This window comes from Orcinus orca, chromosome 7, assembly GCF_937001465.1.
Source record: "Orcinus orca chromosome 7, mOrcOrc1.1, whole genome shotgun sequence".
Lineage (NCBI taxonomy): Eukaryota > Metazoa > Chordata > Mammalia > Artiodactyla > Delphinidae > Orcinus > Orcinus orca.
The window spans coordinates 18,408,782-18,435,353 of NC_064565.1; positions in this window are offsets into that span (position 1 = coordinate 18,408,782).

The following is a 26,572-nucleotide window of genomic DNA, read 5'->3' on the forward strand; positions in this document are numbered from 1 at the left end:
AAGAGGTCGTGGAACAGCTCTGTTGCAGGAGTCAGGTTGCATGGTTCTGGTCCATTCTGTAATTAATTAGCCTCCTAACATTGAGCAACTCACTTCACTTCTTTTTTTTTTTTTTTTTGAAATTTTGAATTTTATTTTATTTTATTTTTATACAGCATGTTCTTATTAGTCATCCATTTTACACACATCAGTTTATACATGTCAATCCCAATTGCCCAATTCATCCCACCACACTCCCAGCCCCCTGCGGCTTTCCCCGGAATGGTGTCCATACGTTTGTTCTCTACATCTATGTCTCAATTTCTGCCCTGCAAACCAGTTCATATGTACCATTTTTCTAGGTTCCACATATATGTGTTAATATACGATATGTGTTTTTCTCTTTCTGACTTACTTCATTCTGTGTGACTGTCTGTACATCCAACCACGTCTCAACAAATGACTCAATTTCATTCCTTTTAATGGCTGAGTAATATTCCACTTTATATATGTACCACATCTTCTTTATCCATTCATCTGTCGATGGGCATTTAGGTTGCTTCCATGACCTGGCTATTGTAAACAGTGCTGCAATGAACATTGTGGTACATGACTCTTTTTTTTTTTTTTTTTTGTGGTACACGGGCCTCTCACTGTTGTGGCCTCTCCTGCTGTGGAGCACAAGCTCTGGACACACAGGCTCAGCGGCCGTGGCTCACGGGCCCAGCCTCTCCGAGGCACGCGGGATCTTCCCAGACTGGGGCACGAACCCACATCCCCTGCATCGGCAGGCGGACTCTCAACCACTGTGCCACCAGGGAAGCCCCCATGACTCTTTTTGAATTATGGTTTTCTCTGGGTATATGCCCAGTAGTGGGATTGCTGGGTCGTATGGTAGTTCTATTTTTGTTTTTTTAAGGAACCTCCATACTGTTCTCCATAGTGGCTGTATCAATTTACATCCCACAAACACTGCAAGAGGGTTCCCTTTTCTCCACACCCTCTCCAGCATTTGTTGTTTGTAGATTTTCTGATGATGCCCATTCTAACTGGTGTGAGGTGATACCTCATTGTAGTTTTGATTTGCATTTCTCTAAAAATTACTGATGTTAAGCGAGAGAGAAGCATGGACATATATACACTACCAAATGTAAGGTAGATAGCTAGTAGGAAGCAGCCACATAGCACAGGGAGATCAGCTGAATGCTTTGTGACTGCCTGGAGGGGTGGGATAGGGAGGGTGGGAGGGAGGGAGATGCAAGAGGGAAGAGATAAGGGAACATATGTATATGTATAACTGATTCACTTTGTTATAAAGCAGAAACTAACACACCATTGTGAAGCAATTATACTCTAATAAAGAAGTAAAAACAAAGATACAAGGAAATAAAAATTTTAAATAAAAATTACTCAACCCCCCCCCACAAAAATAATAGAACTCAGGCCTACTGGACCTACTGAATCACAATCTGCACTTTTACAATCTCCCCAGTGTACTTGTGTACCCATGAATAGTTGAAAGGTACATTTCTACCACAATATGTCTTTTCTGTCTGAGAAATACACACATTTTATCCAATTTGATATAAATAAAACACTCAAAAATGAAAAAAAATTTAGTGATGCTGAGCACCTTTTCATGTGCCTCTCGGCCATCTGTATGTCTTTTTTGGAGAAATGTCTATTTAGCTCTTCTGCCCATTTTTGGATTGGGTTGTTTGCTTTTATAATATTGAGCTGCATGAGCTGCTTATATAATATGGAGATTAATCCTTTGTCCATTGTATCATTTGCAAATATTTTCTCCCATTCTGAAGGGTTGTCTTTTAGTCTTGTTTATGGTTTCCTTTGCTGTACAAAAGCTTTTAAGTTTCATTAGGTCCCATTTGTTTATTTTTGTTTTTATTTCCTATACTCTAGGAGGCGAATCAAAAAAGATCTTGCTGTGTTTTATGTCAAAGAGTGCTCTTCCTATGTCTTAGCTTAAGAGTTTTACAGTGTCCAGTCTTACATTTAGGTCTGTAATCCATTTTGAGTTTATTTTTGTGTATGGTGTTAGGGAGTGTTCTAATTTCATTCTTTTACATGTAGCTGTCCAGATTTCCGAGCACCACTGGGAAGAAGAGACTGTCTTTTCTCCATTGTATATCCTTGCCTCCTTTGTCATAGATGAGTTGACCATAGGTGTGTGGGTTTATCTCTGGGCTTTCTATCTTGTTCCATTGATCTATGTTTCTGTTTGTGTGCCAGTACCATATTGTCTTGATTACTGTAGCTTTGTAGTATAGTCTGAAGTCAGGGAGTCTGATTCCTCTAGCACTGTTTTTTTCCCTCAAGACTGCTTTGGCTATTTGGGGTCTTTTGTGTCTCCATACAAATTTTAAGATTTTGTTCTAGTTATGTAAAAAATGCCATTGGTAATTTGATAGGGATTGCATTGAATCTGTAGATTGCTTTGGGTAGTATAGTCATTTTCACAATATTGATTCTTCCAATCCAAGAACATGATATATCTCTCCATCTGTTGGTATCATCTTTAATTTCTTTCATCAGTGTCTTATAGTTTTCTGCATACAGGTCTTTTGTCTCCCTAGGTAGGTTTATTCCTAGGTATTTTATTCTTTTTGTTGCAATGGTAAATGGGAGTGTTTCCTTAATTTCTCTTTCAGATTATTCATCATTAGTATATAGCAATGCAAGAGATTTCTGTTTACTAATTTTGTATCCTGCAACTTTACCAAACTCATTGATTAGCTCTAGTAGTTCTCTGCTGGCATCTTTAGGATTTTCTATGTATAGTATCATGTCATCTGCAAACAGTGACAGTTTTACTTCTTCTTTCCCAATTTGTATTCCTTTTATTTGTTTTTCTTCTCTGATTGCCGTGGCTAGGACTTCCAAAACTATGTTGAATAATAGTGGTGGGAGTGGACATCCTTGTCTTGTTCCTGATCTTAGAGGAAGTGCTTTCAGTTTTTCACCATTGAGAATGCTGTCTGCTGTGGGTTTGTTATATATGACCTTTATTATGTTGAGGTAGGTTCCCTCTATACCCGCTTTCTGGAGAGTGTTTATCATAAATTGGTCTTGAATTTTGTCAAAAGCTTTTTCTACATCTATTGAGATGATCATATGGTATTTATTCTTCAGTTTGTTAATATGGTGTATCACATTGATTGATTTGCATATATTGAAGAAAACCTTGCCTCCCTGCGATAAATCCACTTGATCACGATGTATGATGCTTTTAATGTGTTGTTAGATACTGTTTGCTAGTATTTTGTTGAGGAATTTTTCATCTATATTCATCAGTGATATTAGTCTATAATTTTCTTTTTTTGTAGTATCTTTGTCTGGTTTTGATATCAGGGTGATGGTGGCCTCGTAGGATGAGTTTCGGAGCATTCCTTCCTTTGCAATTTTTTGGAAGAATTTGAGAAGGATAGGTGTTAGCTCTTCTCTAAATGTTTGATAGAATTCACCTGTGATGCCATCTGGTCCTGGACTTCTCTTTGTTGGAAGATTTTTAAGCACAGTTTCAATTTCATTACTTGTGATTGGCCTGTTCATATTTTCTACTTTTTCCTGGTTCAGTCTTGGAAGGTTATACCTTTCTAAGAATTTGTCCTTTTCTTCCACGTTGTGCATTTTATTGGCATAGAGTTGCTTGTAGTAGTCCCTTAGGATGCTTTGTATTTCTGTGGTGTCTGTTGTAACTTCTCTTTTTTCATTTCTAATTTTATTGATTTGAGTCCTCTCCCTTTTTTTCTTGATGAGTATGGCTAATGGCTTATCAATTTTGTTTATCTTCTCACAGAACCAGGTTTTAGTTTTATTGCTCTTTGCTATTGTTTTCTTTGTTTCTATTTCATTTATTTCTGCTCTGATCTTTATGATTTCTTTCCTTCTGCTAACTTTGGGTTTTGTTTGTTCTTCTTTCTCTAGTTTCTTTAGGTGTAAGGTTAGATTGTTTATTTGAGATTTTTCTTGTTTCTTGAGGTAGGCTTGTATAGCTATAAACTTCCCTCTTAAAACTACTTTTACTGCATCCTATAGGTTATGGATCGTCGTGTTTTCCTTGGCATTTGTCTCTAGGTATTTTATGATTTCCTCTTTGATTTCTTCAGTGATCTCTTGGCTATTTAGTAATGTATTGTTTAGCCTCCATGTGTTTGTGCTTTTTATGTTTTTTTCCCCTATAATTGATTTCTAGTCTCATAGTGTTGTTGTCAGAAAAGATGCTTGATATGATTTCAATTTTCTTAAATTTACTGAGGCTTGATTTGTGAACCAAGATATGATCTATCCTGGAGAATGTTCCATGCACACTTGAGAAGAAAGTGTACTCTGCTGTTTTTGGATGGAATGTCCTATAAATATCAATTAAATCTCTCTGGTCTATTGTGGCATTTAAAGCTTCTGTTTCCTTATGTATTTTCATTTTGGATGATCTGTTTATTGGTGTAAGTGAGGTGTTAAAGTCTCCCATTATGTCTGTGTTACTGTAAATTTCCTCTTTTAGAGCTGTTAGCAATTGCCTTATGTATTGAGGTGCTCCTATGTTGGGTGCATATATATTTATAATTGTTATAGCTTCCTCTTGGATTGATCCCTTGCTCATTATGTAGTGTCCTTCCTTGTCTCTTTTAACATTCTTTCTTTTAATGTCTATTTTATCTGATATGAGTATTGCTACTCCAGCTTTCTTTTTATTTCTATTTGCTTGGATGTCTTTTTCCATCCCCTCACTTTCAGTCTGTATATGTCCCTAGGTCTGAGGTGGGTCTCTTGTAGACAGCATATATATGGGTCTTGTTTTTGTATCCATTCAGCAAGCCTGTGTCTTTTGGTTGGAGCATTTAATCCATTCACGTTTAAGGTAATTATCGATATGTATGTTCCTATGACCATTTTCTTAATTGTTTTGGGTTTGTTTTTGTAGGTCCTTTTCTTCTGTTGTATTTCCCACTCAGAGAACTTCCCTTAGCATTTGTTGTAGAGCTGGTTTGGTGGTGCTGAGTTCTCTTAGCTTTTGCTTGTCTGTAAAGCTTTTGATTTCTGCATCGAATCTGAATGAGATCCTTGCCCGGTAGAGTAATCTTGGTTGTAGGTTTTTCCCTTTCATCACTTTAAGTATATCATGCCACTCCCTTCTGGCTTGTAGAGTTTCTGCTGAGAAATCAGCTGTTAACCTTATGGGAGTTCCCTTGTATGTTATTTGTCGTTTTTTCCTTCCTGCTTTCAATAATTTTTCTTTGTCTTTAATTTTTGCCAATTTCATTACTATGTGCCTCAGTGTGCTTCTCCTTGGGTTTATCCTGTATGGGATTCTCTGTACTTCCTGGACTTGAGTGTGTATTTCCTTTCCCATGTTAGGGAAGTTTTCAACTCTAATCTCTTCAAGTATTTTCTTGGGTACTTTCTCTCTCTCTTCTCCTTCTGGGACCCCTTATAATGCAAATGTGTTGCATTTAATATTGTCCCAGAGGTCTCTTAGGCTGTCTTCATTTCTTTTTATTATTTTTTCATTATTTTGTTCCACAGCAATGAATTTCACCATTCTGTCTTTCAGGTCACTTATCCATTCTTCTGCCTCAGTTATTCTGCTATTGATTCCTTCTAGTGTAGTTTTCGTTTCAGTTATTGTATTGTTCATCTCTGTTTGTTTGTTCTTTAATTCTTCTAGGTCTTTGCTAAACACTTCTTACTTCTTCTTGATATTTGCCTCCATTCTTTTTTCAAGGTCCTGGGTCATCTTCACTATCATTATTCTGAATTCTTTTTCTGAAAGTTTGCCTATCTCCACTTCATTTAGTTGTTTTTCTGGGGTTTTATCTTGTTCCTTCATCTGGTACATAGCCCTCTGCCTTTTCATCTTATCTATCTTTCTGTGAATGTGGTTTTTGTTCCACAGACTGCAGGATTGTAGTTCTTCTTGCTTCTGCTGTCTGCCCTCTGGTGGATGAGTGTATCTAGTAGGCTTGTGCAAGTTTCCTGATGGAAGGGACTGGTGATGGGTAGAGCTGGCTGTTGCTGTGATGGGTAGAGCTCAGTAAAACTTTAATCCACTTGTCAGCTGATGGGTGGGGCTGGGTTCCCTCCCTGTTGGTTGTTTGGCCTGAGGCAACCCAACACTGGAGCCTACCTGGGCGCTTAGGTGGGGTTAATGGCAGCCTCTTGGAGGGCTCACACCAAGGGGTACTTCCCAGAACTTCTGCTGTCACTGTCCTTGTCCTCATGGTGAGCCACAGTCACCCATCACCTCTGCAGGAGACCCTCCCTCACTAGCAGGTAGGTCTGGTTCAGTCTCCCCTGGGGTCATTGCTCCTTCCCCTGGGTCCCGATGTGCACACTACTTTGTGTGTGCCCTCCAAGAGTGGAGTCTCTGTTTCCCCCAGTCTTTTCTGAGTCCTGCAATCAAATCCCACTAGCTTCAAAGTCTGATTCTCTAGGAATTCCTCCTCCTATTGCCAGACCCCCAGGTTTGGAAGCCTGACATGGAGTTCAGAACCGTCACTCCAGTGGGTGGGCTTCTGTGGTATAAGTGTTCTCCTGTTTGTGAGTCATCCATCCAGCAGTTATGGGATTTGATTTTATTGTGATTGTGCCCCTCCTACTATCTCATTGTGGCTTCATCTTTATCTTTGGATGTGGGGTATCTTTTTTGGTGAGTTGCAGTATCTTTCTGTAGATGATTGTTCAGCAGTTAATTGTGATTCTGGTATTCTTGCAAGAGGGAGTAAGAGCACATCCTTCTCCTCCCCCCTCTTGGTTCCAAAAATCCCACTTTACTTCTTATATGTGAAATTAATGAGAAAAACTAGGTTAGGTGAGTCATGGGGAGCCCTGCCAAGCTACTGGTCTACCATATGTGTGTAGATATCAGTGCTATAGGTCAGGTTTAAACAACAAATCCAACAAGGCAGCCAAGCCTATATTTGAAATTAGAAATTAAAATGTAATGACTGGAGAGACCTTCAAGATGGCAGAAGAGTGAGACATGGAGATCACCTTCCTCCCAACAAATACATCAGAAATACATCTACATATGGAACAACTCCTACAGAACACCTATTGGACGCTGGCAAGACCTCAGATTTCCCAAAAGGCAAGAAACTCCCCACATACTTGGGTAGGGAAAAGAAAAAGAAAAAACAGAGATAAAAGAATAGGGACGGGACCTGCACCAGTGGGAGGGAACTGTGAAGGAGGAAAGGTTTCCACACACTAGGAAGCCCCTTCATTGGTGGAGACGTGGGGTGGGTGTGGGGGAAGCCTCAGAGCCATAGAGGAGAGCAGAGCAACAGGGGTGCAGAGAGAAAAGCAGAGAGATTCCCACACAGAGGATCAGTGCCAACAAGCACTCACCAGCCTGAGAGGCTTATCTGCTCACCTGCTGGGGCGGGTGGGGGGTGGAAGCTGAGGCTCCGGCTTCAGAGTTCACATCCCAGGGAGAGGACTGGGGCTGGCTGTGTTAACACAGACTGAAGGGGGTTAGTGCACCACAGCTAGACAGGAGGGAGTCCAGGAAACAGTCTGGAACTGCCTAAGAGGCAAGAGACCATTGTTTTGGGGTGCTCGAGGAGAGGGGATACTGAGCACCGCCTGATCAAGCTCCAGAGACAGGCACAAGCCATGGCTATAGTACAGACAACAGAGACGGGCATGAAATTCTAAGGCTGCTGCAGCCACCTAGAAGCCTGTGTGCAAGCACAAGTCACTATCCACACCTCCCCTCTCAGGAGCCTTTGCAGCTCGCCACTGGCAGTGTCCTGTGATCTAAGGATAACTTCCCAGGGAGAACACACTGAGCGCCCCAGGCTGGTGCAACGTCACACCAGCCTCTGCTGCTGCAGGCTCTCCCCACATTCTGTACCCTTCCCTTCCCCCGACCTCAGTGAGCCAGAGCCCCCTAATCAGCTGCTACTTTAACCCCGTCCTCTCTGAGCGGAAACAGATGCCCTCAGGTGACCTACACACAGAGTCAGGGCCAAATCCAAAGCTGAACCACAGCAGCTGTGCGAACAAAGAAGAGAAGGGAAATCTCTCCATGCAGCCTCAGGAGCAGTGGATTAAATCCCCACAATCAACTTGATGTACGCTGCATCTGTGGAATACCTGAATAGACCACGAATCATCCCAAAACTGAGTGGTGGACATTGGGAGAAATGATATATATATATTTTTCCTTTTTCTCTTTTTGTGAGTGTGTATGGGTATGCTTCTCTGTGTGATTTTGTCTGTAGAGCTTTGCTTTTACCATTTCTCCTAGGGTTCTGTCTGTCCAGTTTTTTTGTTTGTTTGTTTTATTTTTTATTTATTTATTTTTTTAGTGCTTCTTTTTGGTTTGGTTGCTCTCTTCTTTCTTTCTTTCCTTCTTTTTTCTTTTTTCCTTTTTCTATTACTTTTAAATATTTTTATTTTTAAAATTATTTTTATTTTAATAACCCTTTTATTTTATTTTATTTTTTCTTTCTTTCTTTCTTTCTTTCTTTCTTTCTTTTTATCTCCCTTATCTTCTGAGCCGTGTGGCTGACAGGTTCTTGGTGCTCCAGCCAGGTGTCAGGCCTATGCCTATGAGGTGGGAGAACAGAGTTCAGGACACTGGTCCACCAGAGACCTCCCAGCTCCACATAATATCAAACAGCAAAACCTCTCCCAGAGATCTTCATCTCAATGCTAAGACCCAGTTCCACTCAACAACTGGCAAGCTACAGTGCTGGACACCCTATGCCAAACAACTAACAATACAGGAACACAACCCCACCCATTATCAGAGAGGCTGCCTAAAATCATAATAAGGTCACAGAAACCCCAAAACACACCACCAGATGTGGGCCTGGCACTAAAATATAAAGATCCAACCTCATCCAGCACAACACAGGCACCAGTCCCCTCCATCAGGAAGCCTACACAACCCACTGAACAAACCTTAGCCACTGGGGGCAAGCACCAAAAACAACGGGAACTACGAACCTCTAGCCTGAGAAAAGGAGACCCCAAACACAGTAGGTTAAGCAAAATAAGAAGATAGAGAAACACACAGCAGGTGAAGAACCAGGTAAAAATCCACCAGACCAAATAAAGGAAGAAGAAATAGGCAGTCTACCTGAAAAATAATTCAGAGTAATGATAGTAAAGATGATCCAAAATCTTGAAAATAGAATGGAGAAAGTACAAGAAATGTTTAACAAGGACCTAGAAGAACTAAAGAGCAAACAAACAATGATGAACAATGCAATAAATGAAATATAAAATTCTATAGAAGGAATCAATAGCAGAATAACTGAGGCAGAAGAACAGATAAGTGACCTGAAAGATAAAATAATGAAATAAGTATTGCAGAGCAGAATAAAGGAAAAAAGAATGAAAAGAATTGAGGACAGTCTCAGAGACCTCTGGGACAACATTAAACACACCAACATATGAATTATATGTGGTCACAGAAGAAGAGAAAAAGAAAGGGACTAAGAAAATATTTGAAGAATTTATAGTTGAAAACTTCCCTAATATGGGAAAGGAAATAGTTAATAAAGTCCAAGAAGTGCAGAGGGTCCCATACAGGATAAATCCAAGGAGAAACATCCCAAGGCACATATTAATCAACCTATCAAAAAGTAAATACAAAGAAAAAATATTAAAAGCTTCAAGGAAAAAAAAATAACATCAAGGGAATCCCCATAAAATTAATAGCTCTTTTTTCAGCAGAAACTCTGCAAGTCAGAAGGGAGTGGCAGGACATATTCAAAGTGATGAAAGGGAAAAACCTACAAACAAGATTACTCTAGATAGCTAGTGGGAAGAAGCCGCATAGCACAGGGAGATCAGCCTGGTGGTTTGTGACCACCTAGATGGGTGGGATAGGGAGGGAGACGCAAGAGGGAAGAGGTTTGGGAACATATGTATATGTATAACTGATTCACTTTGTTATAAAGCAGAAACTAACACACAACTGTAAAGCAATTATACTCCAATAAAGATGTTAAAAAGAAAAAAAAGAGAATTCAAGCCACCAAACCAGGTTTACAACAAATGTTAATTGAATTTCTCTAGGCAGGAAACACAAGAGAAGGAAAAGACCTACAATAACAAACCCAAAACAATTAAGAAAATGGTAATAGGAACATACATATCGATAATTACCTTAAATGTAAATGGATTAAATGCTCTAAACGAAAGACATAGACTGGCTGAATGGATACCAAAACAAGATGTATACCTAGGCTGGCTACAAGACACCCACTTCAGACCTAGGGACACATACAGACTGAAAGTGAGGGGATGGAAAAAGATGATCCATGCAAATGGAAATCAAAAGAAAGCTGAAGTAGCAATTCTCAAATCAAACAAAAGAGACTTTACAATAAAGACTATTGCAAGAGACAAAGAAGGACACTACATAATGTTCAAGGGATCAATCCAAGAAGAACATATAACAACTGTAAATATTTATGTACCCAACATAGGAGCACCTCAACACATAAGGCAAATGTGAATAGCCATAAAGAAGAAATTGAGAGGAACACAATCATAGTAGGGTACTTTAACACAATGCTGTCACCAATGGACAGATCATACAAACAGAAAATAAATAAGGAAACACAAGCTTTAAATGATACATTAAACAAGGTGGACTTAATTGATATTTACAGAACATTCCATCCAAAAATAACAGAACACACTTTCTCCTCACATGCTCAAGGAACATTCTCCAGGATAGGTGATATCTTTGGTCACAAAACAAACCTTGGTAAATTTAAGAAAATTGAAATTGTATCAAGTATCTTTTCTGATCACAATGCTATGAGACTAGATATCAATTACAGGAAAAAATCTGCAAAAAATACAAACAGATGGAGGCTAAACAATACACTACTTAATAATGAAGAGAACACTGAAGAAATCAAAGAGGAAATCAAAAAATACCTAGAAACAATGACAATGAAAACACGAAGACTCAAAACCTATGAGATGCAGCAAAAGCAGTTCTAAGAGGGAAGTTTATAGCAATAGAATCCTACCTCAAGAAACAAGAAACATCTCAAATAAACAACCAAACCTTACACCAAAAGCAATTAGAGAAAGAAGAACAAAAAAACCCAAAGTTAGCAGAAGGGAAGAAATCGTAAAAGTCAGATCAGAAATAAATGAAAAAGAAATGAAGGAAACGATAGCAAAGATCAATTAAACTAAAACCTGGTTCTTTGAGAAGATAAACAAAATTGATAAACCATTAGCCAGACTCATCAAGAAAAAAAGGGAGAAGACTCACATCAATAGAATGAGAAATGAAAAAGAAGTAACAACTGACACAGCAGAAATACAAAGGATCATGAGAGATTACTACAAGCAACTATATGCTAATAAAATGGACAACCTGGAAGAAATGAACAAGTTCTTAGAAAAGCACAACCTTCTGAGACTGAACCAGGAAGAAATAGAAAATATAAACAGACCAATCACAGGTACTGAAATTGAGACTGTGATTAAAAACCTTCCAACAAACAAAAGCCCAGGACCAGATGGCTTCACAGGTGAATTCTATCAAACATTTAGAGCAGAGCTAACACCCGTCCATCTCAAACTCTTCCAAAATATAGCAGAAATAGGAACACTCCCAAACTCATTCTATGAGGCCACCATCACCCTGATACCAAAACCAGACAAAGATGTCACAAAGAAAGAAAACTACAGGCCAATATCACTAATGAACATAGATGCAAAAATCCTCAACAAAATAATAGCAAACAGAATCCAACAGCATACTGAAAGGATCATACACCGTGTTCAAGTGGGGTTTATCCCAGGAATACAAGGATTCTTCAATATACGTAAAACAATGTGATACACCATATTAACAAATAAAGGAGAAAAACCATATGATCATCTCAATAGATGCAGAAAAAGCTATTGACAAAATTCAAGACCATTTATGATAAAAACTCTCCAGGAAGTAAGCATAGAGGGAATTTACCTCAACATAATAAAGGCCATATATGACAAACCCAGAGCCAACATAGTTCTCAATTGTGAAAAACTGAAAGCATTTCCACTAAGATCAGGAACAAGACAAGGTTGCTCACTCTCACCACTATTATTCAACATACTTTTGGAAGTTTTAGCTGCAGCAATCAGAAAGGAAAAAGAAATAAAAGGAATCCAAATCAGAAAACATGAAGTAAAGCTGTCACTGTTCGCAGATGACATGATTCTATACATAGAGAATCCTAAAGATGCCACCAGAAAGCTACTAGAGCTAATCAATGAATTTGGTAGCATAGCAGGATACAAAATTAATGCACAGAAATCTTTTGCATTCCTATACACTAATGATGAAAAATATGAAAGAGAAATTAATGAAATGCTCCCATTTACCATTGCAACGAAAGAATAAAATACCTAGGAATAAACTTACTTATGGAGACAAAAACCTTTATGCAGAAATCTATAAGACACTGATGAAAGAAATTAAAGATGACACCAACAGATGGAGAGATATACCATATTCTTGGATTGGAAGAATCAACATTGTGAAAATGACTATACTACCTAAAGCAATCTACAGATTCAATGCAATCCCTCAAACTACCAATGGCACTTTTCACAGAACTAGAACAAAAAATTTCACAATTTGTATGGAAACACAAAAGACTCCGAATAACCAAAGCAATCTTGAGAAAGAAAAACATAGCTGGAGGAATCAGGCTCCAGACTTCAGAGTATACTACAAAGCTACAGTAATCAAGACAGTATGGTACTGGCACAAAAACAGAAATATAGATGAATGGAACAGGACAGAAAGCCCAGAGATAAACCCACGCACATGTGGTCACCTTATTTTTGATAAAGGAGGCAACAATATAAAATGGAGAAAACACAGCCGCTTCAATAAGTGGTGCTGGGAAAACTGGACAGCTACATGTAAAAGAATGAAATTAGAACACTCCCTAACACCATACACAAAACTAAACTCAAAATGGATTAAAGACCTACATGTAAGGCCAGACACTATCAAACTCTTAGAGGAAAACGTAGGCAGAGCACTCTATGACATTAATCACAGCAAGATCCTCTTTGACCCACCTCCTAGAGAAATGGAAATAAAAAGAAAAATAAATATATGGACCTAATGAAACTTAAAAGCTTTTGCGCAGCAAAGGAAACCATAAACAAGACAATAAGTCAACCCTCAGAATGGGAGAATATATTTTCAAATGAAGCAACTGATGAAGGATTAATCTCCAAAATTTACAAGTAGCTCATGCAGCTCAATATCAAAAAAACAAGCAACCCAATCCACAAATGGGCAGAAGATCTAAATAGATATTTCTCCAAAGAAGATACACAGATTACCAATGAACACATGAAAGGATGTTCAACATCACTAATCATTAGAGAAATGCAAATCAAAAGTACAGTGAGGTATCATTTCACACTAGTCAGAATGGCCATCATCAAAAAATCTACAAACAATAAATGCTGGAGAAGGTGTAGAGAAAAGGGAACCCTCTTGCACTGTTGGTGGGAACGTAAATTGATACAGCCACTATGGAGAACAGTATGGAAGTTCCTTAAAAAATTAAAAATAGAAATACCATACGACTCAGCCATCCCACTACTGGGCATATAACCTGAGAAAACCATAATTCAAAAAGAGTCATGTACCACAATGTTCATTGCAGCTCCATTTATAATATCCAGGACATGGAAGCAACCTAAGTGTCCATTGACAGATGAATGGATAAAGAAGATGTGGCACATATATACAATGGAATATTACTCAGCCATTAAAAGAAACTAAATTGAGTTATTTGTAGTGAGGTGGATGGACCTAGAGTCTGTCATGCAGAGTGAAGTTTGTCAGAAAGAGAAAAACAAATACCTTATGCTAACACATATACATGGAATCTAAAAAAAAAAAAAAAAGTTCTGAAGAACCTTGGGACAGGACAGGAATAAAGACGGAGACGTAGAGAATGGACTTGAGGACACGGGGAGGGGGAAGGGTAAGCTGGGACAAAGTGAGAGAGTGGCACGGACTTATATATATTACCAAATGTAAAATAGATAGCTAGTGGGAAGCAGCCACATAGCACAGGGAGATCACCTCAGTGCTTTGTGACCATGTAGAGGGGTGGGATAGGGAAGGTGGGAGAGAGGGAGATGCAAAAGGGAGGCGATATGGGGATATATGTATATGTATAGCTGATTCACTTTGTTATAAAGCAGAAACTAACACACCATTGTAAAGCAATTATACTCCAATAAAGATGTTTAAAAAAGCAACAACTAGGTGATCTCAGCATTCCCTTAAATTTGTATTATTTCTACCACAGTCAATCAAATAATGAGATTAATTTCCACATGATTGGAGAGAAGGAAACTAATGTCTCCCTGGCACCCATGCTGGGGTTTTCCTGACTTTGCCTTATGTAAACCTGCAACAACTCTAAGAGATTGGCACCACTCTCCCCACTTAACAGATGACATCGCCAAGTCTTAAATCAGTGAATCAGTGTGTCCCAGGCTACGAGATGGAGGGTGGTAGGACGAAGACTCAGACTGTTTCCACAACTTCCCATTCCTCCATGGGGCCCGTGCTCCCTCACAAGCCACATAAAGAAGGCCAGTGTCATTTCTTTGTAGTCCTGCCTTGTCAGTCCTCAGGAGAAAGCCCTGTGCCAGACAACACTATTTGCATGCCAAGAACCAAGCAGGACACAGAGGGGATGCCAGCACATAGAATCTGTGCTCCTGCCCTCTGGCTTGGGTGACAGGCTTCTGGTAAATGACATCTACTGAAAGTGGCTTCGGGGATCAGAGTGAGAGTTCACCCTGACATTTCCCATGTCCCATTTTTTATTCCTAAAGCAACCATCTTCATCCAGAAGAACCCGGGGGCTTTTCGTTGCACCATTCAGATATTTGTGGCACTGCCATAACCCTCACTTTTCATCATCTCTTTTCTTTCATCCCTGTAAATTCCAGTTCTGGCTGGGGGTAGGGTGTGGGTGGAATTAAAACCTTTCCATGTCTGCATGTGGAAGTCCAATGCAAAAATAATTAAATCTCTAACCATTTATCTTTTATCTCCAATTCTAATCCATTGTTCTGAGAACGATTTGAATGGTGTGCTTCCCCTGCTGTGTAATTTAAAATTGAGTTCACACTTAGCTAACTTTTTACTGTTAGGAATGTTTCTGTAGCAGGCATTTCAGCCTCCTCACAAGAACAGTTCTAATTTGGAGCTCAAACAGAAAGAGGGAGCTGGTATTGCAGGAATGTCAGCCAAACTCCTGGTTTAATGGCTGTGCAGTGGCTGAGTAGTTGCAGATGTGAGCACTTCAGGGCAAGCAGCAGTGCTAGGATGTGAAGGCCTCCAAGACCTGGTATTTCAAAGTGGGTAAATTTAAACAAAATTGTGGCATAGGATTTCTTTTTGATGCTATTTTTTGGTGTCAAAGCCGCTACTTGATACCCAACATGGTAGCTCCTATTCAATCTACTCTTCATAATCATTGCATCTCTAAGGTAGAAAATTAATTGGATGAGGTTAAATATCCCCTTTCATGTCAAAAAAATTGGTTTTTCTAGGGATTAAAGGATTAACGTGGTGTTAAGTCCCTAAAGAGGTTAAAATACTTTATTATTCATTACAAAACACAAAGATCGGGCTGTTATTTTTTTCTTATGTCACTGCCACTCATGTCATTAAAGGGAGCACCACCGAGAACTGATAATGACAATTTCAGAAGCTCTTAATGCTCTTCAAAACGTATGTCTGCCCTGCTTACAAACTCTTCCTGGGTAAAGTAGCCTGAAATATATCAAATTGAAGACCTTTACAGCCTAGTCTCAGTGCCAGATGATCAGTGAGCAGGGATGAGCTTTCAGGAAAGTCGTCGAGGCTGTAAAGTGTGGCATTTCATATTGACGTTCTCTCAGCTTCTGACCAAAGAGTGCCACTTCCCATCAACAGCTGAGAAGATACTTCCAGTTTGGATCAAAGGATGGAGAAAGCTGGGCTATGCCAGGTCACCACAGGAGCAGGCACTTTTCAAATTAGGGTTTATACTCTTTACCCCATACCAAAACAGTGATTTCAGCTCTGTTTCCATCATATTTTGCCATTCTGAGTTGGAAAAATCCTTACATCCAATGCTGATTTTTTGCACCTGAGGAAACCAGGGCACAGATCTGGGACATGACTTGCTTTTAGTCACTCAATTGTAAGTGACAATGTGGCACTGGAACCCAGTTTCCTGACAATGGTCCTTCCCCTCTCCATTAACTACTTCCCCAGCTTCCTCATTCTCCTTCAGATGGATGGCTTGGTGACCAAGGGCTCACACTTGAAAGGTGGATGTTGGAAGTTACAACTCAGACTGAGACCACAGCACATGTCCAAGGTCACTGGGCCACACAGTGACCATCCATGACCTCAGCCCAATGAGGCCCAGGTTCTGAGCTAACTGTACACAGTCTTCACAGATTCGGGAAGCCTAGTTTCACCTTTCATTCAAATCCATCCTGGGAGGCTCCTGGCCCTCTCCTGGGGGACATAAAGGCAAAGCAATTAATTCAGACATCATCAGGACAGTCTATGCCGGGCAAAGAATAATGAGTCAAACATAGAATTGAGGGTTTGAGATAATAATGTCAAGTAACTTTCATAAAAGTAGAGTCAGACAAGATAAAGAGTCATGAGAGGTAACATACAAAACACCACCAGGGTCAAAAGAGAGAGGTCTGTTCAAGTTGGGGAATCCAGAAATGATTCATGGGTGGGAAAGTGGCTTTTGCATGAGTCTTGAAGGAAGCATACACTTCAGGAGGTGTAGATAAGGCAAGGACATTCAATCGGAAAGAAAACACATACTGACACCTGAAACTAACACAACACTATAAATCAACTATACTTCAATAAAAATAAATAAAAGAAAACACATACATGAAGAGGAAGGCAGAGAGCACTGTTCGAGAGGCCATGAATGATGATTTCTTCAAGGCCAACTGATATGTCTTCCCCTCCAGGAAGCACTCCCTGATTGTTCCGGGCTGGTTAAGTACACCCTCCAGTGCTCCCTCAGCACCCCAGGCACACTTCCACCATCGCATTAGCCAGAACACTGTGTCACAGATTTGCCCCCATCAGACCCTAAACAACTCGAAGTCACTTCAGATCACTTTTTACACTGTTTTGTGTGTAACCCCAGCACAATGCCTGACCCATGGTAAGTTTCCCCCAAATATTTGTTAAATGTGTCAAGGGCTCAGTTTGGATCACTGAAAATAAATCATCAAGAGAAGTCTTCAAAGGGAGTTTGGGGCCTATCTGGGGAGGGCCTTGGTGTCTGGGGTTAGGAGCTTGTGCCTTATGCAGCATGTGATGGAGAGCAGAAAGGTGATGGGGTAGGAAAGGATGTGAATGGAGCTGCCCTTCGAGAAGAGCACTTTGACTCGGGAGTGAAAGATGGATTGGAACAGGGAGAACCAGGACCTGAGCGCTAGGCTAGGTGGGCTCCACAGGATACCCTGAGCCTTCAGGGAGGCGGCCCTGACCTGCCCAGGGTCAATGAGGTGGGGGTCAGGGAGATGAGCACAAGAGGAGTTGCAAGGAAAGGGGGGGGCAGATGCACGTCCACCCATAGCTGTGTGTTCCTTGGTTGGCAAGGATGGGAAGAGGGAGCTTTCTAACATCTATTTCTTGGAGGTATGGTCCACAGAATATCTACTGCCTATAAAGTGCTTTTAATTTTTCAGATGCAATAACCACAAGGGGAAAGAAATGTTACTTCTGCATCTTCACTGGAGAAAGCTAAGATACACAGACATGCAAGATTTGGCCCAGAGAGACACAGGAAATCAAACTCAACTAAAACATTGGCAAATCACTGTTGATAAAAAATCCAAGTTTTAGATGTTGTCCATATTCACACACACACACACGCCCCAACTCACCTGATTTTCAATTAGCATTCAGTTAGTATGTCACAACAGGCAACGTTTTCAATTAGATGCTAACGTGTATTTTACTGTTTTTCTTTAAATTCTGCATGTTTCATATTTGCCTTCAATAGAGCAAACTGCCAAACTTTTAAAAAGCTGCAGAAAGACCCAGAGGATCGGTGGGTAGGACAACAGAGAGCTGAAGACTCAGGGTGGTCAGTGAATTTTACCATTGCCGCTCCTGCAGGCTCCTTTACATTGTTTCATTGTGTACTATCTACCCACATGTCCAGTTCAATGGTACACACGTGGCCTTTAGGGAGTCCCCAACCTAATGTCCCGAGACTCAGTTCTTGCCTTTGAGAAAATGACAGATAATCAGCTTGAGAAGTCAATGCACGGGGACTTCCACTGGTCGTCCAGTGGTTAAGACTTCACTTTCCAATACTGGGGGTGCAGGTTCCATCCCTGGTTGGGGAGCTAAGGCCCCACATGCCTCACGGACAAATAAAACCCAAAACATAAAACAGAAGCAGTGTTGTAACAAGTTCAATAAAGACTTTAAAAATGGTCCACATCAAAAGAATAAAAGTACCGTTAAAAAATAAAAAAAGAAGTCAACGCACGCACACCACATACGCAGTCCACATGCCTCACTCCAAGCATCTCACCACCAAACAGCAGCAATACCACTGCAAAAATATTACCACAGAAGTACATAATCTATGATTACAGAATTATGAGAATCAGTGGGAAAGCAGTAAAGAAGACAATGGCTAAAGGAGAAGTCTCCAAGTCAGGGTCATGGCTTCACAATTTACTAGGCGAATAGCTTTGGGCAAATTACTCAGACCACTTTGACCCTCAGTTTTTTCATCTACAAAATGAAGGTAATAGTAATAAATACTTACCTAAGCAGGGTTTTTGGCAAGCTGAATAAGAAATCATATTGTAATATAAGGCATAGTATTTTGATATATAATATATATACTGGCAGTACATAGCTTACGCAGTATGTGTATGTATATATAGCATGACATATAGTATAAATATAGCATATTATACTATATTATTAACATATTGTTATGATATAACTTTAGTTGGAGTATGAAGGGACTATCTTGTATACTGAAATGAAGAGGAGGGCCGGGCAGAGCTGAGACAATTGAGATTTCTCTGGCCGGCAGCAGCAGGGGCTGGGCGGCCTCCATGGGGCAGGAGAAGAAGGGAGGGAAGGCGCTTAACCTGCACAATACGTGCAGGAGCTGCAGTCACCTGGCAAGAAGGCAGGCAGGGGGGAAACCACTTGTCTGTACGTGCCTCAGCATCAGGGTCAGACAAATGGTGCATGAAAGTCTAGAGAAGCTTGAAGTGAAGGGCAACAGCAGACAGGGATTATCTGACGGAGCCTGCTGAGAAGGAAGGGTAGGTAAATGCTAGTATAATTCGGAGAGACTTCCACGGTAAGCCTGACCAGGAAACCAAAGCAGGCTGATGTCACAGGCGCTATTTTAAATCAATAATTGTTATGTTGATGCTAACATCGGCTTGCATCTTCACGTGGCCCTTTTCAACATTCTTGATGCACCCTGATGCCACGGTCTTCCTTGTTCCCTCACCTCAATGCAGTAAAGCTGCAGATGTATTACTTTTCCTACTTTATAAAGATGAGAAACCTGAGAGCAAATATTCTAGGATCTGTGCAAAGCCACGTAGGCACCTGAGGCACACTGCTGTGCCCTCGTAATTAGGGAGTCTTCTTGTTGGGTTGTGCCATTTTGGATGGTATCTAGTCTTTCTTTAGACCCCTTTGAATAATCCTGAAGGCCCAGGTCCATCTCTTTTGTTTCTTTTGCAACTTTCAAGTCCCTTCTCCCCCCTGTTCCCTTCCTTGAAACACTGGAGTCCCCTCTGGATGCTTGATCTTGCAGGTGCTCAGTGAATCCTCATGGAACCATGGACCGAATGGCCTTCCTGCTGGGGCACTTGCTTCACCATTCAAAACTCCAGCTGGCCCTCAGGGCTGACTTCATATCCCCAAGGGTTTGCCCTGAGTGAGGGATGGATTCTAGGGACCAGCACAGCTAATGCTGTGACACACTGGACATGATGGAGCTGCTGACCAAAATGAGGAAGATGCCACCCTGGTCAGTAGCTGTGCCCTGAACCAGCTCCACTGCAAACAAGCTACTGGTGGTGGGGAACATGTCAGCCCTGCACACTGTACATCGAGGCACCACTCTCCAAGGGGCTCCCAAGTTATTCTACGGCCAGGGTGTCCAAATTCTTTTAAAGCCGAGGTGGCCTCTTGCACAGTGTATTCACTCCTGGCTTTGGGAGAGGAAGGACAGCACGCTGGCCAAGCGTCCAGCTCTCTTACCCCTGGAACAGAGCAAGATCAGAGTTGACAACAATGCATTTTAGAAGAGACTTTTCTGGTATGGTGACAAGTCCCTAAGCCAAAGATTCTCTGGAACCAAAGCAATTTGAAAGGCAGAGCCTCACAGGCAGCTCCCTAGCCCTTCCTCTCAGTTCTCATGGCTGATCATCAGAATGTAATGTAGCTGAACGTTACTATCTTAGTTTCCCACAGAAGAGCCTGTGCTGAAATAAGATTTAATGTTATGCCCTTAGCTTTTATAGAGGGTTGATAGCAGCAACATTTGGGGAGCATATCTCTGCCTTTGTAGAACTGCAGTAGAAGATGGTGTCCATTGTGCTACGTGGTGTCCCGCGCAACCCTGATCAATAAATCCTCCTTCCACACAATGCCAGGGAAAGTCTATCTCTCCCAACTTGTATTCCTTCTCTCTTCAGATATTACTGACTGGATAACCAAGGGTGCATTCCTTTGCTCTTTTACTTTTTCCCTTCATTTCTATTAAACTGGCACTGAACTCAATCCTCAACTTCAGTAACTGATCCCATCCCTGTCTGCCCACGTCTGTTTCTCTCTCCTTTCTTTTTATTTGCTTTTATCTCTTAATGGTCATTTTATGTATGGCTAATTTTGTAGGCTGCTCAATCCTGCCCCCCATTTAAGAAAAGAAGAAATAATAGATGATTGATAGACAGAGATACATGAAAAGGATTAGGTAAGTTGATTAAGCTTTGGGTGAACGGATGGAGGTGAGGGGTGGGTGGATAGACTAAACTGAGTTTCATCATTTCATTCACACAGTTAACCCGAAATGGAATCAGGAGTCCAGAGTCAGCCCTGTTATTGAACCAAGATTTCCATTCAGTCGAACTTAGCAAAAGTATATTGAATATCTATAACATGAATGCAAATTTTTCTGGGATACGGTTTGTGCTTTATTGATATTTATATCCAGCACAAGGCTGCCGTTATAGTAGGTGCTCACAAAATGTTTGAGGCAAGTTGAATTCAATTAAACTAGAAACTTACTCTACCAGATGCAATACCCAACACCCAGAGCCCACCACATCCTTGGGGAGATATAATTCACAAACCTGAATAGATCGCAATGGCCATGTAATCAATACTCCCCTACTAGACCACTCATGCTGATCACTCCAGACCATGCTCATTCCTGCTGCGGGCCTTTCTCATGCTACTCTCCCATCCACAACGCCCACTCCCTTCCCATCCATTTAACCAGCTCCTACCAGCCTTTGAGACTTAAATCAAGTCTCACCACCATAAAACTTGTTTCCAATTCCAGCCAGCCCACATTGATTTCCCCTTCCCTGATCATCCACTGCACAAGAGGCTCCTCAGGGACCTCCGACAGCCCATGACTCACCCACCCAAACATCCCATGGGGGCCTCCATTTCAGCATGTACAGAGTGGAACCTCCCCCTCCAACTGCCAGGTAATCTGAGTCGGTGTGTGTGTGTGTGTGTGTGCGTGTGCAGGTGCTGTGATGAAACTACCAGAGACAGAGATCAGATCCTGGCCCTGCCACTGTGTTGGCATTGATCATTGGTCAGGGTTCAATCAAAGAAGCAGATCCACGGGGATGAATCTATTGTGTTGGCCAAAACTTTCTTTTGGATTTTTCCATAAGATGTTACAGGAAAACCCGAACGAATTTTTGGCCAACCCAGTGTCTGTGTGTGTGTATGTGTCTGTGTGTGTGTCTGTGTGCATGTATGTGATATGTGTGTCCATATATGTATATGCATCCCTATATTTATGTAAAGGAGCTTTTTTTTACAGAGGTTTGACCTTACACAATGGTGGGAGCTGGTCTCTCTAAGATGTGTATTTGTATCCGATGCTGGAGCTTAAAATCGGCAGGGCAGGCAGCTGGGAAGGGAAGATGAAGGGTGCCAACTAAAAACTGTCACCATCTGCCTCTACAAGGATGAGGTCACTAGCCACTGCAGCTGCTGACCTTCAACACACCCTGAAAGGAGTTCAGGGCGGAGATCGGAAATGAGGCACTCTGTGCTCTGGGAAAAACTGGCAGAACAGGACTTCAGATAATCATTTTCAGGAGACGATTTTATGAACCCAATTTCTTGCATCTTCTCATATCTAGAAAAGCACTAAAATCATTAATGGAGACATCTGCTCCTCGTGACTGGCAGCAACCTTCTGCCAAAATGTGCAATTGATTACACTTATCCCCCTTCACCTAAATCACATCTATACTGGCCTCCCCCGCACCTCTTCGGAGCAGTTTCTCAGAGCTATCTGAGAGGCTGTCTCCAGGGCTACAGTCCTCATTTTACCCCCAATAGAACTTAACTCACAACTCTCACATTGTGCATCTTTTTCAGTCGACAAGAGCAATAAGGTGCATCTCACAAGTATAGCGAGTGCCCACAGGACGGACTAAAGCCCATGTCAGTTCCCCTTTTAGTGCAGTCCTAGAGGGTGGGTGTCTCACAGAAGCCCGAGTCCTTTATGACAGACCTAAACACACACCTGCCCTGGAGTTTGGAAACTGAAAAAGCATTCAGGGGAAGGTTGCTGGTCCAACTACCTCCATACCAGAAAGGCGGACCAGTAGGTCAGTGACAATGTGTGCGAGCTACAGAAGGGCTGCTCTGTCTGCCCTCTAGGTCTCCCACAAGAATCTCTCTCATGACCCACCTTAACCCAAAATACCTAAGAAAGAGAATTTCAAGAAATTCCCTGAGCCTAGCCAAGTTGAAACATTTTGAAGTCACCACAACCATGTATAATCTTCGTGGTCTCGAACAAGTAACAATTTTCCGAGCTGCAGTTTTCCCATTTGTAAAATGGCAATAAGATAGCAAAGCATTCTCCTGAGAATTAAATATAATCATAACTATTGAGTTCTCAGTACAGTGTCTGGCATAGTGTTAGTGCTCGATAAGTGGTATCTATTAAGATTAATCTGTCTTCTTCCTCCTATTTTCCTAGCTCGGTCGGTGGCCTTAAAATCTACCCCTTCACCCAAGCTTGGGCTTGACTCCTAGTGGTAGACGAATTGGCTGAGATGTCATGAAGAGGTTCTGCCTTTGCCAAGCGACTTCTGGGAGGCCAGTCTATTTCCAAGGAGCTTGAGGGGTCCTCCGTGTGCCAGGGTCTTGCAGCTGCCCAGTCACCTGCCTGTCCATCCATGGCTGGCATGACATACCCTACCTGTTCTCAGCCTGGGCCTCTTACAGCCACATCTCTACCTTCTTCCCAGCTCCCCAGACCACAGACTCAGGCAAGGGCCTTCATGGTCCCCAGGACAAACTTGGGGACTGGGCTTCTTTCCAGGGGCACACAGTGATGGCTCTGGCTGGGACCGGCACCCCAGGAAGCCTCACCTGGGAGCAGACAGCCTGTATCTGGGTCCCTGGCCTAGAGCACAAAGACCCTAGGCTTTCTTTTTCCATCAGGGGAAAGGCGGCTCTTCACGGCAGAAAAAGAAGTCCAAATCACCATAAAACCCTGGAGCTGGTGTAAAACAGGAAGGTCTGGTCTTTCCCCAGGGCTCTCAGTTACCCAGGAAGTCTTAAGTTCCTTCCAGGAATTCAGGCCATATTAAAAGTGAAAATTCAGACTTTTATGCTTTCCCTGCCCCCTAGAGAAATGAGGTCTTTTTCGTCAACATTGTTTAAATAAAATTAGAGCCTTTATTTTTTAATAATTCCTACTAGGACAGTGAATGAAATCTCAAGGAGCAATTAAAAAAAAAAAAAGAACAAACTAGAAGTCAGCCTTGAACTCTACCCTCCCCTTGACTTCTCATATCCAATCAATTACAAAGCCCAAACCTTGCCAATAATCCCCGGGTTTAAGACTCAGTGTGTCTCCCTCCTTCTATCTTTACTGTCACCACATTAGTTTAGAGCCTACTATGAAAGAAGAACAGGCAAATCCAACACATCACTCCCCAGTTTACAATTGACTCCTCTATTCTTTTCAAGGCCATATTCCTTTATATATCCCCAGGGGCTGGCTCTCCATGACCTAGACCCTGCCCCTTGTCCAGCCACGATACACACTATTATGTCACAGTCTCAGCATTGTTCTACATGTGACCTTTTTCTGTTTTTATTTGTTTTCACAGTAACCTACACCTGTATAGGAACTGACACTGACAACACCATGCCTATCTGCTTCTCATCACTACATCCTCAACCACACGTGACTACCCATAACGAGATTAGCTACATGATTCTACATCTATGCTAAGCCTCCCTGTTCACCCTACTTCCACTCTCTGAGTTTTGAGGAACAGCTGGCCAGAGGGAGAGTCTGGAACTGCAGAAGAGACACACACACTCAGAATTGTTGCCTCAAACTACCCAGTGTGAAGAGGGAAGAAGAGGTCAAATCCCCGACGCTTCCAGCCTTTGAAAAAAGCAGCTCCACTCAAGGAGAAATGTAGATCACTGGGTGTCATCCATTAGTCAGGAACTCATTCCTCCTCCATGGGGCACAGCATGAGGCCAAGACTATCACTGTGGTACAGGGTTTTTGAACCGTGGGGAGTGGTCTCTGGAGAAGGCTCAACTGATGGGCTTCATGTGGATAAATCCTCTGATATTTCATTCAAGTGTGAACATACCTCTTTTGAAGGAAAGCGTCCAAAGCTTTCATCAGATTCTCAAAAGGATTCCTGAGCCCAAAATATTGTAGAGCCACCCTACATGGAAACGTGAGTGACTGGAAAGGCGGTGGGCCCTAAGATATGCCCAGGAGTTAGGGGTGGGGGCGGGGAGGATGAAAGGCTAGAGACAGCTTTGCCTACTGAGGTTGCAGAAGACTGGATAAGGAGTGTGGCTGACGGCCAGCGTCTCGGGAGCCCACACCGCATTCACGTAACCCCGCTAGTGTGCACGGTGCACAGCTCTGGGAAAGGATTATGGGTTGAATTTCCACCTTCATTATCCCCTCAGCTGGACACTCCGTGCAATGAACAATCTGCTCCACTGAACACAGTAGCCCTCGGAAGCCTCCGTTCACTTCCAATCTAACCGAAGCGAGGATGCATCTCCTCTTCTGAGATGACACTGCCTGGAAGGTACTGCCAGTATCTTCTTTTTTTTTTTTAATTTATTTATTTGTTTATTGTTTTGGCTGCATTGGGTCTTTGTTGGTGCACGCGGGCTTTCTCTAGTTGCAGCAAGCGGGGGCTACTCTTCTTTGTGGTGCACGGGCTTCTCATTGCGGTGGCTTCTCTTGCTGTGGAACACGGACTCTAGGCATGTGGGCTTCAGTAGTTGTGGAACAGGGGCTTAGTTGCTCCACGGCATGTGAGATCTTCCCAGACCAGGGCTTGAACCCGTGTCCCGTGCATTGGCAGGCGGATTCTTAACCACTATGCCACCAGGGAAGTCCCTGCCAGTATCTTCTGTCTCAGACCCTTCCATCTCAGATCCTCTGCATTCCTAATTATTTATGCTCTGCCAAAGGCACCTCTTGTGCTGTTGCTGTCTAGGATAGAGGGCTCTTCTAGTGCATTTCACTGTTTGTGCCGGAATTCTTTACGAGGAGAAGGTATATAACACTTTGCTGTCCCCTGCCTCAGGGTGTCTAGTACATCAGCAGATGTGTTCGTTGAGTGATTGTGTGGCACCTTCATCCAGTCACAACCCACCAGTGGGCATGCAAGACACACCCAGCAGACCACCCCACCATGTTCTTCCATCAGCATCCCCTTAACTGGAGGAAACCCACACAGCTCTCCTCTTGCCTCCCATACCCCATGCTTCTCTCGTTCCCAAAGCAATCACACCCTCAGTGGAGAGAAGGGGGGAGAGAAGGTGTGTTTTGAATGAGGGGATAAAAAGAAAGAAGGGGAGTTACTGAGGAAAGGGTGAAGCAACAGTACTAGTGACTGGGAAAGACCATCCTCCAAGGGGAAGAGTGGGTGGCCCAAGAACACCCCTGCACCTGGCTCCCTTTGGCACTCTGAATGTTCAACGTGCTGGGCACTGTGCTCCCTGCTCTGGATAAAATTCAGTCCTTGCCTTGTGGAGTTTGCTGTCTCAGCTCAGAGGTTAAGACATTTGTTCCAGATTATGAGGTTAGCAAGAGACAAGCCAGACTCGAGTCCTCGTCTTCTAATTCCTCGCTCTGTTTACTTTAAGCAACAGCCACTGTAGAACATGATCCAAAACCTAATCAATCACCACCACCCGTCCACGGCCTCAGGACCCACATCACCCAGTCAGGAGTGTGCCTTCTTTGTTTGAGGCCCAGAATCT